Below are 14,995 nucleotides of genomic sequence, written 5' to 3' on the forward strand. Positions count from 1 at the left end.
GGTGACCCCGGAGTGGATTGTCGTCACGACAGACGCCTCTTTGTCGGGCTGGGGAGCCCACTGCTTGGGAAGGACAGCGCAGGGGCTCTGGTCTCCTGCAGAGGCAAGTGGTCTATCTACCTCCTGGAACTCAGAGCCATTCGGTTGGCGCTTCTGGAGTTCATCCCGGTACTGGCGTTGAAGCCAGTACGGGTCCTGTCGGACAATGCCACGGCTGTGGCCTATGTCAACCGCCAGGGAGTTACCAAGAGCGCCCCTCTAGCCAAGGAGGCCATGAATCTATGCCAGTGGGCGGAAGCGAACCTGGAACAGCTGTCAGCGGCCCACATTGCCGGAGTCATGAATGTCAAGGCGGACTTTCTCAGTCGCCATACCTTGGATCCCGGAGAGTGGCAGTTATCGGCTCAGGCATTCTTGGACATCACGAAGCGCTGGGGCCAGCCGAGCCTAGATCTGATGGCGTCATCGGCCAATTGCCAAGTGCCGCGCTTTTTCAGCAGAGGACGGGACCCTCGATCCCTGGGAGTAGATGCTCTTCTCCAACAGTGGCCGACACAGGAGCTTCTCTATGTGTTCCCGCCCTGGCCCATGTTGGGCAGGGTGCTAGACTGGGTGGCAAAGCATCCGGGCCGGATAATCCTGGTGGGTCCGGACTGGCCCAGACGTCCCTGGTATGCGGACTTGATCAGGCTCTCAGTGGACGATCCTCTGCGGCTGCCAGTGGAGCAGGGCCTGTTGCATCAGGGTCCTGTGGTGATGGAGGATCCCTCCCCCTTTGGTCTTACGGCCTGGCTGTTGAGCGGCAGCGTCTGAGAAAGAAGGGCTTCTCAGACAAGGTCATCGCCACTATGCTGAGAGCGAGGAAGCGCTCTACTTCTACTGCTTACGCCAGGGTTTGGCGTACCTTTGCAGCGTGGTGTGAAGCAGGCTCCCTTTCTCCCTTCACTGCTCCAATTTCTTCAGTGTTGGCGTTCCTGCAAGAAGGTCTGGAGAAAGGCCTGTCGCTCAGTTCCCTTAAAGTCCAGGTAGTGGCTCTGGCTTGCTTCAGGGGCCGCCTGCAGGGTGCTTCCCTGGCTTCACAGCCAGATGTGGTGCGCTTTCTCAAGGGAGTTAATCACCTGCGCCCTCCTCTGCACTCAGTGGTGCCTGCGTGGAATCTCAACCTGGTGCTAAGAGCCTTGCAGAAGCCGCCTTTTGAACCCTTGTCGAGGGCATCTCTGAAAGACCTGACGTTGAAAGCAGTCTTTTTGGTGGCTATCACTTCAGCCAGAAGAGTTTCCGAGCTCCAGGCACTCTCATGTCGAGAGCCCTTTCTGCAGTTCACTGAGGCAGGAGTGTCTATTCGCACAGTGCCTTCCTTCCTGCCCAAGATTGTTTCTCGCTTCCATGTGAATCAGCAGCTCTGTCTCCCTTCCTTTCGTAGGGAGGACTACCCAGAGGAATACTCTGCTCTCAAATATCTGGATGTGAGACGAGTCATCATCAGATACTTGGAAGTGACCAATGATTTCCGGAAGTCGGATCATCTGTTTGTCCTGTTTGCAGGTCCTCGTAAGGGTCTGCAGGCTGCTAAGCCTACAGTGGCAAGATGGGTCAAGGAAGCCATTGCAGCGGCTTATGTGGCCGCGGGGAAGGTGCCGCCTATCCAGCTGAAGGCTCACTCCACTAGAGCTCAGGCGGCCTCGATGGCAGAGGCCGGGTCCGTCTCCTTGGAAGAGATTTGCAAGGCGGCAACTTGGGCATCGGCCCATACCTTCTCCAGGCATTACCGCTTGGCTGTGGCTGCTCGGGCGGAGGCCCGGTTTGGAGCTTCAGTGTTGCGGTCAGGGATTTCTATGTCCCGCCCTGGGTGAGTACTGCTTCGGTACATCCCACCAGTCTATAGATTGATCAGCATGATGATAAGGAAGGTAAAATTATGTATCATACCTGATAATTTTCTTTCCATTAATCATAGCTGATCAATCCATAGCCCCTCCCAGATATCTGTATTGTTTATATTCTGGTTGCATTTCAGGTTCAAGTTTAGTCTTCAGTTCCTGTTCAGGAGGACTTCGTGTTCAAGTTTTTCAATGGATTCTTCAAGAGTTGAGACGAATTTGTGTTACAGTGAGCTGCTGCATTCCTCTCCCCTCCGTTTTACGGGGCTGGATTGAGACTTAAATTCTGCCGGCGCTCCCTCCCGCTTCGTGCGGCAGTAGGGCAGCTTTGTACCCCTCCCGCTTCGGCGGTGTTAGGGTCAGTCAGCTCCTCTTGCGGTTGCAGGATAAGCCAGATCCCCCCGCATCGGCGGGTGTGGTGTCCCTCCCCCGCTCCGCGGGGATGAGCTGGACGGATTCCCCTCCCCCACTTGTGTGGGGATGAGCTGGGTTAATTCCCCTCCCCCGTTTCGGTGGTGGTGAGCTGGGCAGAGTGTCCCTTTGTGGGTGTAATTCTCTAAGTGCTGAGTCCTGCGGATGGAGCTTGGATATCGACATACTGAGGAGTTTCCGGCAGCACATGACCACATATAGGGAGGCAAAAGGATTGCTCTCTATCTCCACCTGCTGGTAGATGGACACAACCCACCAGTCTATGGATTGATCAGCTATGATTAATGGAAAGAAAATTATCAGGTATGATACATAATTTTACCTTAATGGATCAGTTCTCCAGTAACTTGATGAAACCAATTTTAACCAGCTATATTACCCTCACCACAACATCCTCGAGCACCAAGTTCTACAGCTTAATTGGGTACAGATTGAAAACACTTAAATTTGTTTTCAAGCATTCTCTACTCCTAGAGTTGTTTGAGAGAGTAGATATCCTTTCCCTATTTACCTCTTCTACACCACTAGATCTTCTAAACTTTATTATATCATCTGTCATCTCTTCCAAGTTGAAAATTGCAAACCAGTTAAGCTTTTCTTCCTTAGCATCCAGCTGCACCAGTCTGCACTAGTGGGTAGTACCCTCTTTCGTCTAGCTGATGGAGGTAAGAGAAACATTTCTTCCAGTGGTGTCACCAGTATAAGGGCTAGTGTCCTCGAGAAAACTTCAGATTGGTTTCACAGGCCCAAGTCATCAGCTATGTGTTAACTTGATGTGGCTCTTGTTTCGTTCCCCACAGGGCTTTTGCTGTCAGGGATTGTGGGACCCCATCCCACCTTCTGCCTTCCTATACCCTTTCAGGAATACCTCCTGGGCTCCTGCAGCTCCAGGCAACCTTAATAAGTAGGGCTGGGCTGCCTGATTTAGCCTTATTCTCTTTAACACAATATTTGTAATAAGTAAAGCTATCTCAGAAATATGGTCATTCAGAAAAGACTAATTCTTCCATATAATGATACGAGGAAGACTCAACCAATCAGCCAAGCAATTAGTTGTATCTGCCAACAATTCAGCCATATCTACCTTATAAAAATTAGGTCAATAGTCAATTGTATTCCTAAATGCTGAAATGATATATCCGCCCATAGTAAAGATAGCCTGACAGCCCTATCCCTTCTAGTCGATTCCATAGAACCTGAAGGCAATGATTTAGTCAAGTTTAACCTGAACCCTAAGAAGTCTCCTGATAATGACGTCTGAGCATTATTAAATGCACTAGCAAATCATCAACAAATGGTGAGATTTTGAATTCCTGATCTGAGATGCACCAATATCTGTATTGGCCAAAATTACCCTTATCAGAGGATCCAAAGTTAAAATGAATAACAAAGGGCAACCCTGTTGAGTGCCTCTCTGAATAGGAATTGGTTGTGATTCGAGTTCTATTTACTCAGATAATTGCCTTTGGATTCAAATATAAGTTCTGCTGTATTTCTCTAATGTCCCAAACTACTCAATCAAATGCCTTCTCTGCATCAAAACTGACTAGCAGAGAAGACACACCCCAGTGTTGTACCTCTTCCAAGGAAGTCAAAATAGCCCTTGCATTTCTGAATACAGTATGACCCCTCACAAAATCTGCTTGTGGTTCTGCTATCAAGGATGGAAGAATCTTAGCAAACCACTTTGCTTCAAAATTCAATAGTGAGATGGACAGACACATGAAATATTTATATTTAGCCTCAGCTATGTTTAGTGGTAAATTTCCTTTAAAATAATGAGTTTGGGTTACAAATTTAGTCTGATCTACTAATAGGGTTTTCCTAAGTGCAGGCAGCAGATGAATCCATGAACTGGTGGGCTGTATCCATCTACCAGCAGGTGGAGATTGAAATAACCCTCCTTCATCCACTCCTCTAAGGTACCTCGATGGCCATGGGAGGCTCAGGGGCGGGTTTGGAACAGGTACTGATTTCAGCCCCTCAGGAGCCGGCTCCAAAGAGGACGAGGGTTTCCTCTGCTTCAGATGGGGCATCTTTGTGCCCCAGTTCTTCTTTGCCCTCTATTGAGGCTTTTTCAGGGGATTCCTTCTGACCCTCAAGGATAGAGGAGTTGGAGGAGGGTGAACTGCTTCAGGACTAATCAGATGATCCTTCTGCTGTCAGAGTTTTCCATAAAGAGGAGCTGTTAACGCTTATTTCTAATGCCTTGGCAGCTTTAAATATTATGGATTCGGAGTCACAGGCTACTGCCTCGTTGAATCTTAAAATGGCCAGCACGTGGAAGCCTTCTAAGGTGTTCCCAGTTCATGAGGCCATTCATGAGCTGATTTCAGTTCAGTGTTCGATCCTGAGGGGTCTCTCAAGGTGTCCCGCGCTATGTCCTGCCTTTTATCCAGTGGTGGCTGACCAGGCGGACAAATTTGTCCTCCCTTCAGTGGATGCCTTTGCAACGACGGTCACTAAGAAGACTACTGTCCCAGTGGAGGGAGGTGTGGCTCTCAAGGACATGGAGGACCGTTGTCTGGAAGCCTCTCAAACATTCTTTTGAGGTGTCTGCATTGGCCCTTCAGGCCTCGATTTGTAGCTCTTATGCGGCCAGAGCATTCCTCAGTTTGCTATAACAGGCTCGGGAACAAAACCCAGATGAGGGTTTGCGTTTGAGGCTGTTGCCTCCCACATAGAGTCAGGTTTAGCTTATCTAGATGATTTCCTCTACGAACTGGTCCAGACGTCAGTCAAGCAGATGGCACTGGCTGTTTCTTCCCGCCGGTTGTTGTGGTTTCGCCATTGGGCAGCGAATTGGCCTCTAAGCAGCAGCTTATACGATTGCCTTTTAGAGGTAAACTCTTTGGAGAGGACTTGGAAAAGATTGTTAAAATTTGGGTGACTCCATGGGTCAGCGTCTCCCAGAGGACAAGGCTAGATTAGCTCCCTGGGCTGGATCTTTGTGACCTCGTTTAAGAGAGGTTCCCCATTATCGTCCCTGTCGTTCTGCGACTAACTTTCTTAGGGGCTGTTTTCAGCAGCATTCGTTATTTCGTGGAGATAAGCGGTTGGGGGGGGGGGCTCCTCTTCACAGCTGGCAACTACAGGTCGCTCAGCTCAATGATGGGGTGCCGGTCAACTCTTTGGTTTCCAGGATTGGGGATCGGCTGACTCTCTTCTTCGAAAAGTGGGCCAAAATTATGTCAGACCTCTGGGTCTTGGATATTATCAGAGATGGTTAACATATTAACATAGTAAATGATGACAGATAAAGACCTGAACAGTTCATCCAGTCTGCTCAACAAGATAAACTCATTTTACATGGTATGTTATATTTTATATGTACATCCAAGTTTGATTTGTCCTTGCCATTCTCGGGGCACAGACCGTAGAAGTCTGCCCAGCACTGTTCTTATACTAAAAGTTCTGAAGCTAACATCGAAGCCCCTTAAAATTTACACTCCAGCCCATCCATATCTATTCAGTTACGAGCAGGGCGTATACCATAGAAGTCTGCCCAGCACTGGTTTTGCTCAGTTACCGGCGTTGCCACTCAATCTCCACAAAGATTCTGTAGAGCCATTCCCTCTAAACAGGATTCCTATGTGTTTATCCCACGCATGTTTGAATTCCATTACCGTTTTCATCTCCACCACTTCCTGCGAGAGGGCATTCCAGGTATCCACCACAATTTCTGTGAAAAAATACTTCCTGGCTTTACTCCTGAGTCTGCCCCCCTTCAACCTGAATTCATATCCTCTAGTTCTACCACCTTCCTGTCTCCGGAAAAGGGTTGTTTGCGGATTAATACCTTTCAAATATTTGAACGTCTGTATCATGTCACCCCTGTTTCTCCTTTCCTCCAAGGTATCCATGTTCAGGTCGGCAAGCTCTCCTTGTATGGTTTGCAGCACAAATCCCAAACCATTTTTGTAGCTTTTCTTTGCACTGCTTACAGTCTTTTTACATCTTTAGCAAGATGCGGCCTCCAAAACTGAACACAGTACTCCAAGTGGGGCCTCACCAACGACTTGTACAGGGGCATCAACACCTCCTTTCTTCTGCTGGTATACCCCTCTCTATGCAGCCTAGCATCCTTCTGGCCACAGCCGTCGCCTTGTTGTTTCTTCACCTTCATATTCTATGACACCAACACCCCAAGGTCTCTCTCCTGAGTCAAGCGTACTAATTTCTCCCCCCCTATTCGGTATCTCTTTTTTGGGTTTCTGCACCCCAAGTGCATTACTCACCACTTCTTGGCATTAAACTTTAACTATAAATAACAATTTCACCAGTATTTGTTTCTATGACATGTAATTAAAACAAATTTCAATATTTTTATATATGCAGGGCTCAGAAATTGCTCATGTGCCTTATGCCATATGTTGTGCAAACGGCCCACAGCATCCAACCATCATTGCACTGTTCCTACCATCCTCCTATTTGTAAAATGACCATAGTCTGTTTCAAATGTAACTACTATCAAGTAGTAAAAAAGACCACTTATCTGTAGGTCTCCTGGTGTTAGGGGTAGGATCATTGTTTGTTGCTGTCAAGGCCTTCATCGTTGTGCTAAAGTGAAATTAAAATTCTCAATTCATCGTTATTCCCGACGGCCACGTTTCACTGTATTGGCGTTCTCAAGGGAATGTATTGTCAGCAACTGTATGTAAAAAGCTGAAAACATATGGTAATATAATTATTGACATTCTAAATATCCACCGTACTGTTGTATCTTCTTAAAGCATTCAATAAAACAATAAATTTTCAAACATTGTAAAGGCTTACCGGGAGCAATCTCGGGTCAAACTCCTTCCTACTTGCATAAACCCTGCGCCGGTTTGAGACGCTCTATTTATACATAAACCCGAGCTAATCACTACTTAATGAGCCATGACGTAGTAATTATCTAAACTATATTGTTAACCACTCTACTTCTTTGTTTAGTCCCCTAGGTTGTACTGTATCCCTAATGTAGATAAGCTTTTGTTCCTGCTACAATAATTTATCTGTTAAGTCACCCCCCCCCCCCTCCACTGTAACTGAATATGAATAAGAACTACATATTTTAAATCAGATTCTTTATGACCTTTTGCCTTCCAATGGGCCACTAATGGGGTATCGATTTTACCTAACCGGATGTTACTAAGGTGCTCCCCAATCCGTTGTTTAATTTTACGTTTGGTCTGCCCTATGTACCACATTGCACAAGGGCAGCAGATGGCATATACCACTTGAGCAGTGTTACAATCTGTTCTAGACCTCAATTCAAATGGTCTGCCCGTAGCCAGATTATTGACAAATCTAGCTTGAATAGCATGAGGGCAATATATGCAATTTTGGCAGCTACTATGTCCGCCTTCCATTGCCGGCCAAGGGCGTACTTGTCTGAAGATTGATAAAAATTCCCCCATATTTTTAGACCTGTTGTATGCTATTTGAGGTCTATCTTTAAATTGTGGATGTAATTGCAAAATCGGCCAGTGCTGATGTATATAATTCTAGTAATTTGAGTGTCTGTAGATGAGAAAGGTAGAACACACTGTAGATGTTTGTGTGCATTCTGAGTATTAGATTTTGTTTGCAGAAGCCATTCTCTTTGAGCATATATTGCTCTCTTGCGAGCTTGATTAATAACTCTCGATGGATATCCCCGATGTTTAAATTTTTTAGACATCTGATGGGCTTGCTGTTTGTATGATCGCTGTTCACTACACAATCTTTTGATGCGTAAAAATTGCCCTATGGGGATACCATTTTTAAGTGGCAAAGGGTGACAGCTTGAATAATGTAAAAGGGTGTTTCTATCTGTAGGCTTCACAAATAAAGATGTAGAAATTGTATCTTCCTGTATAGAGATATGTACATCCAGGAAATCCACCTGTTGGTTACCAATATTAGATGTAAATTTTATATTAGGATCACTGTTATTTAATTCGTCTATAAATGTCTTCAATTCAGTAAAACTACCATTCCAAATCAACAGGATGTCATCAATGAATCTCCGCCATAGCGTGACTTTGGTATAATAAGCTGAAGTGTATACATATCTTGACTCGGTGTTACAATCCGTTCTAGACCTCAATTCAAATGGTCTGCCCATGGCCGGATTATTGACAAATCTAGCTTGAATAGCATGAGGGCAATATATGCAATTTTGGCAGCTACTATGTCCGCCTTCCATTGCCGGCCAAGGGCGTACTTGTCTGAAGATTGATAAAAATTCCCCCATATTTTTAGGAGATCCTTAAAGTGTAGCATTAAATTTTAACTGCCAGACCCTCGACCAATCTTCTAACTTTTGGAGATCCCTTCTCATTGCTTCTACTCCCTCCAGGGTATCCACTCTATTGGCTAGCTTCGTGTCATCCGCAAAAAGGCAAATCTTTCCTTCCAACCTTTCAGCAATATCTCTCACATATATATTAAACAGCATAGGCCCCAGCACCGACCCCTGAGGAATTCCACTGCTCAGCTTCCTTTCCTTCAAGCGGATTCCATTTACCACCACCCTCGGCCACTTGTTGGTTAACCCATTTCCTATTCAGTTCACCCTTTCAGTTTATTCACAAGTCTTCTTTAGGGGACGTTATCGAAGGCTTTGCTGAAATCCAAGTAGATTACATCTAGCACACGTCCTTCAGTTTTTTGATCACCCAGTCAAAGAAGTCAACAAGATTCATTTGGCAGGATTTTCCTTTGGTAAAGCCATGTTGCTTCGAGTCCTGTAACCCGTTGGCTTCTAGAAAGCTAACCTTTATTTCAGCAGCAACTACATTTTTTTTGCCTACCACCAACGTGAGACTTACCAGTTTGTAGTTTCCCCACTTCTTCCCTGTCTCCACTTTTGTGAAGAGGGACCACATCTGCTCTTCTCCAATCTCACAGAACCTCTCCCGTCTCTAAAGATCTATTAAATCTTTAAGAGGTTCTGCCAGGGCCTCTTTGAGCTCCCTCAGTATCCTGGGATGTATCCCATCCAGCCCCATAGCTTTATCCACCTTCAGATTCTCCAGCTGTTTATAAACTCTTTCTTCCATAAACGGCGCAGTATCCATTCCATTCCCAGACAGTCCCTCAGCAGCCAACCGTGGTCCTTCACCAGGATTTTCCTCTGTGAACACCGAAGAAAAGTAATTGTATAGCACGTTCGCTTTATCCTCCTCACTCTCCACATACATTCTCATTATCTTTCAGTCTTGCAATTCCATTCCTATCTTTTCTCCTTTCTCCAATATATTTGAAAAGGTCTTGTCACCTCTCTTTACATCTTTGGCCATTTTTTCTTCCACTAGCCATATTTCCCTCTTCGTTTCTTTGAGTTTAATCCGATAATCTTTTCCGTGATCCTCTCGTTGCGTTCTTTTGTATTTCTTGAACAAAGCCTTTTTTTGCTCTTATTTTTCCAGCTACTTGTTTGGAGAACCATATAGGCTTCCTGTTTCTCTTGTTTTTTGTTTACTTTCTTGCGTAAAGATCAGTTTTTTTGTTTTTTTTTTGTTACATTTTTACCCCACACTTTCCCACTCATGGCAGGCTCAATGCGGCAGGCAATGGAGGGTTAAGTGACTTGCCCAGAGTCACAAGGAGCTGCCTGTGCCGGGAATCGAACTCAGTTCCTCAGTTCCCCAGGACCAAAGTCCACCACCCTAACCACTAGGCCACTCCTCCACTTGCCATTTTTATAGCAGCCTTTAGCTTTGACCACTGATTTTCCACTTCTCCTACACGTTCTCATGCCAACAGCTCCTCCAGGTATTCCCCCATTTTATCAAAATCAGTACGTCTGAAATCCAGTACATTGAGTTTTGTGCATCTGCACTCCACCTTTGCCCTTATATCAAACCATATGTTGTGATGATCACTATTACATAGGTGGGCACCCACCCAGATATTGGAAACACTTCATTCATAGATCCAGCATCGACCTTTCCCTTGTGGGTTCCGTCACCATTTGTCTGAGCAAGGCACTTTGATAGGCATCCACAATCTCCCCTACTTCTTTCCGATTCTGCAGACGGGACGTTACAATCCACATCAGACAAGTTGAAATCCCCCAACAGTAGCACCTTCCCTTTCATACCAATCTTTTGAATATCTTCTATCAGATCCTTGTCTAGCTTCTCTGTTTGTGCCGGAGGTCTGTAGATAACCCCCGTGTGGATACAGGTTCCATTTTCTGTTTCCAGGACGATCAATAAAGCTTCTTCCTTTACCCAGGTTCCCCGCATTTCAGCCGCTCTGATATTGTCTCTCACATACAGCGCCACTCTTCCACCTCTTCGGCCCTCTCTATCCTTCCTAAAAGGGTTACAGCCCAGTATAGCCACATCCCATTCATGGGAATCATTACAAGTTATGAATGTGCCTTGCCCATAGGAGATGTGTTTTTGGAGTCCAGCTACTGCTCCTCCTCCAAGCAGGTGGCTGTCAACATCACACTCTGCTCCCTGTTGGATGTCTGGGCGGTGGTTCCTATGCCACCTCTCGAGGAGTGGACGGGACGTTATTCCATTTATTTCATTGTGCCTTGCAAATAAGGTTCCTTTCAGCCCATTCTCCATCTCTTCAAGGTCACTTAATTTTTGAGAGTCCACCGTTTTCGCATGGAAACATTATGGTCTGTTGTGGCAGTGGTGCAACCAGGAGAATTCCTCATGGCGTTGGATCTCTCAAGGAGGCATATCTCCACATCCCCATTTGTCCTCATCAGAATTTTCTGCGTTTTGCCATTCTGGGTCATCATTTACAGTTTTGGACAATGCCCTTTGGCCTGGCTACTGCCAAGGTAATTGTAGTAATCACAGTGTTTCTGTGGAAGGGAGGAATCTGAGTCCATCCCTATCTGGACGACTGGCTAATTTGGGCGGACTCGGCACAAGAGTGTCACAGGGCTACCGACCATTCCATTGTTCTGCTGCAGTCTCTGGGTTGGGTTCTCAACCTGCCCAAATGTCATCTGGTTCTCTTTCTTTTTTTAGATTGTTTATTTATGCATTTTTCATTTTACATTCATGGTTAAACATAAACATATAGAAATTCTGAGGTATAATAATATTTTACAATGTCACTAAAGAAAACTATTTCAATATTAAGTCCACAAAATGATCCAAGAACAAAGAAAGTATTTATCCAAAGAGGAAGGAAAAAAAAAAAGAAGCAGAAGGCTTCCATTATGAGTGCAGCTGATGCATAGTATTATACTCAGGGTTTTCAATTCTACTCTTTACTAAAAATAAATTCAAGTAGTTTCCCAGGATCGAAGAATATATAATTTGAAGAATTAAATGATATCACACACCTACAGGGATACTTAAGCAAAAAAGAACCACCTAATCTAAGCATTCTTGGTTTCAACTGCAGAAATTCCTTTCTTCTTTTCTGCGTATCCCTAGCTAGGTCAGGAAACACTTGAATCTTTGATACTAAGAAATTGTCATTTATATGGCGGAAATACAATTTAAATATTGTAAAGAGTATGTAGGAAAGGCCCCAAAGGAACCCTGGGTTAGGCCAGAATACCCCCGGTATAGGCAGGCATTCCCCAGGAAAAAACTAGAAATAAAGAACTACAACTCCCAGCATGCCCCAAGGGAGACCGGGGATAAGAGAAACTATGTGCATTCCCAGGAGTCTCCAGAGAAGGGCCGCAGGGGAAGGAATAAGGCTGATTCTCCAACCTGGTGGAAGAGGTGGTGGAACAGGTGGGTGGAGAAAGAAGAGCCACCAAAGAGCTTTAATGAAAGAAAGGGTGAGCAGCTGGGAGAAGGGCGGGGTGAAGAGAATATGGATTGGGCTCCTGAGGAGAGAGAGGCAGAGAGTGAGCCTTGCCCTATGGAGTTGACTGAACCAGAGAACACCCTGGAAGAGCCGATGGACTTTTCAGCTCTGGCTCAGCGAAAGCCAAGGAAGTAGCGGGGCCAAGCCGGGTCAAGCGGGAGGAGTAGGGTTACCATATGGCTCCAGAAAAAGGAGGACGGATTGAGCCAGCCGGGTTTTACTTCTATTGCTTTCCATTGAAAGCAATGGAAGTAAAACCCGGCTGGCTCAATTACTTCCATTGAAAGCAATGGAAGTAAAACCCGGCTGGCTCAATCCGTCCTCCTTTTTCTGGAGCCATATGGTAACCCTAGGGAGGAGGTCAGGTAGGAGTATGACTGACCAAGAGGGTGGGACCCTAGGCTTTGAGCCCGCGCAAAGCCATTATTGTGTGTTTTGAAAGCCTGGCTAGAACTGAACTGTGTTTTTGAAAGCCTGGCTAAACTGAGCTGTGTCTTTGAAAGCTTGGCTAGAACTGAACGGTGTTTTGAAAGCCTGGCTAAACTAAGCTGTGTTTTTTTTGAAAGCTTGGCTAGAACTGAACTGTGTTTTGAAAGCCTGGCTAAACTGAGCTGTGTTTTTGAAAGCTTGGCTAGAACTGAACTATGTTTTGAAAGCCTGGCTAAACTGAGCTGTGTTTTTGAAAGCTTGGCTAGAACTGAACTATGTTTTGAAAGCCTGGCTAAACTAAGCTGTGTTTTTTTTGAAAGCTTGGCTAGAACTGAACTGTGTTTTGAAAGCCTGGCTAAACTGAGCTGTGTTTTTGAAAGCTTGGCTAGAACTGAACTATGTTCTTGAAAGCCTAGCTGGACTGAGCTGTGTTTTGAAGCTTGGCTAAAATTGAACTGTGTTTTGAAAGCCAAGCTGGACTGAGCTGTGTTTTTTTTTTCTTCTTACTGCTACTCTCCCCAGGGGACCGGGAGAGACCATACAAGAGTGTGTTTGTTTTTCTGGTTTTTGTTTGAGAAGAGCTGCAACCCCAAGAGAAAAGAGGATCCACTTTACAATTGGTGTCAGAAGTGGGATCACTTCGCGGACCTGTCGCTCGAGGAGGCCAAGACGAGCCAGACAGAAAAGCCCGACGGAGGGGCCAACGCTGAGAAAGGCGCAGACCCGTCTGAGGTTCCGGTAAGCGGGGCCTAGATTGGGGGAAATAAAGGGATCCTAGTAAAAGGGGAAACATAAGTAGTGAAACCGCACATTAGGCGCAGTGCTGTCCCAAGAGCATGAAGGGGAGGAACACCCGGTGCTTTATTTAAGCCGGAAGCTCCTGCCTCATGAGGAACATTACTCCACCATAGAAAAGGAGTGTTTAGCCATACGATGGGCAGTGCAGGAGTGTAGTGTCTATTTAGAAGGGAGAAAATTTAAGTTGGTAACGGACCATGCTCCCCTGAAATGGTTGAATGTAATGAAGAATAATAATGGGAGACTAATGCGATGGTACTTAGCATTGCAGCCTTTCCAATATGCGGTGGAGCATCGTCCCGGGCGATGTTTAGGAAATGTTGATGACCTGTCCCGGGTGGAGGAGGAGGAGGAAAAAGAATGCGGGGGTGGAAGTTTAAGGGGGGGGGTATGTAAAGAGTATGTAGGAAAGGCCCCAAAGGAACCCTGGGTTAGGCCAGAATACCCCCGGTATAGGCAGGCATTCCCCAGGAAAAAACTAGAAATAAAGAACTACAACTCCCAGCATGCCCCAAGGGAGACCGGGGATAAGAGAAACTATGTGCATTCCCAGGAGTCTCCAGAGGAGGGCCGCAGGGGAAGGAATAAGGCTGATTCTCCAACCTGGTGGAAGAGGTGGTGGAACAGGTGGGTGGAGAAAGAAGAGCCACCAAAGAGCTTTAATGAAAGAAAGGGTGAGCAGTTGGGAGAAGGGCGGGGTGAAGAGAATATGGATTGGGCTCCTGAGGAGAGAGAGGCAGAGAGTGAGCCTTGCCCTATGGAGTTGACTGAACCGGAGAACACCCTGGAAGAGCCGATGGACTTTTCAGCTCTGGCTCAGCGAAAGCCAAGGAAGTAGCGGGGCCAAGCCGGGTCAAGCGGGAGGAGGTCAGGTAGGAGTATGACTGACCAAGAGGGTGGGACCCTAGGCTTTGAGCCCGCGCAAAGCCATTATTGTGTGTTTTGAAAGCCTGGCTAGAACTGAACTGTGTTTTTGAAAGCCTGGCTAAACTGAGCTGTGTTTTTGAAAGCTTGGCTAGAACTGAACGGTGTTTTGAAAGCCTGGCTAAACTGAGCTGTGTTTTTGAAAGCTTGGCTAGAACTGAACTATGTTTTGAAAGCCTGGCTAAACTAAGCTGTGTTTTTTTGAAAGCTTGGCTAGAACTGAACTATGTTTTGAAAGCCTGGCTAAACTAAGCTGTGTTTTTTTGAAAGCTTGGCTAGAACTGAACTGTGTTTTGAAAGCCTGGCTAAACTGAGCTGTGTTTTTGAAAGCTTGGCTAGAACTGAACTATGTTTTGAAAGCTTGGCTAAACTAAGCTGTGTTTTTTTGAAAGCTTGGCTAGAACTGAACTATGTTTTGAAAGCCTGGCTAAACTAAGCTGTGTTTTTTTGAAAGCTTGGCTAGAACTGAACTGTGTTTTGAAAGCTTGGCTAGAACTGAACTATGTTTTGAAAGCCTGGCTAAACTAAGCTGTGTTTTTTTGAAAGCTTGGCTAGAACTGAACTATGTTCTTGAAAGCCTAGCTGGACTGAGCTGTGTTTTGAAGCTTGGCTAAAATTGAACTGTGTTTTGAAAGCCAAGCTGGACTGAGCTGTGTTTTTTTTTCTTCTTACTGCTACTCTCCCCAGGGGACGGGAGAGACCATACAAGAGTGTGTTTGTTTTTCTGGTTTTTGTTTGAGAAGAGCTGCAACCCCAGGAGAAAA

This window comes from Microcaecilia unicolor, chromosome 1 (genome assembly GCF_901765095.1).
Source record: "Microcaecilia unicolor chromosome 1, aMicUni1.1, whole genome shotgun sequence".
Lineage (NCBI taxonomy): Eukaryota > Metazoa > Chordata > Amphibia > Gymnophiona > Siphonopidae > Microcaecilia > Microcaecilia unicolor.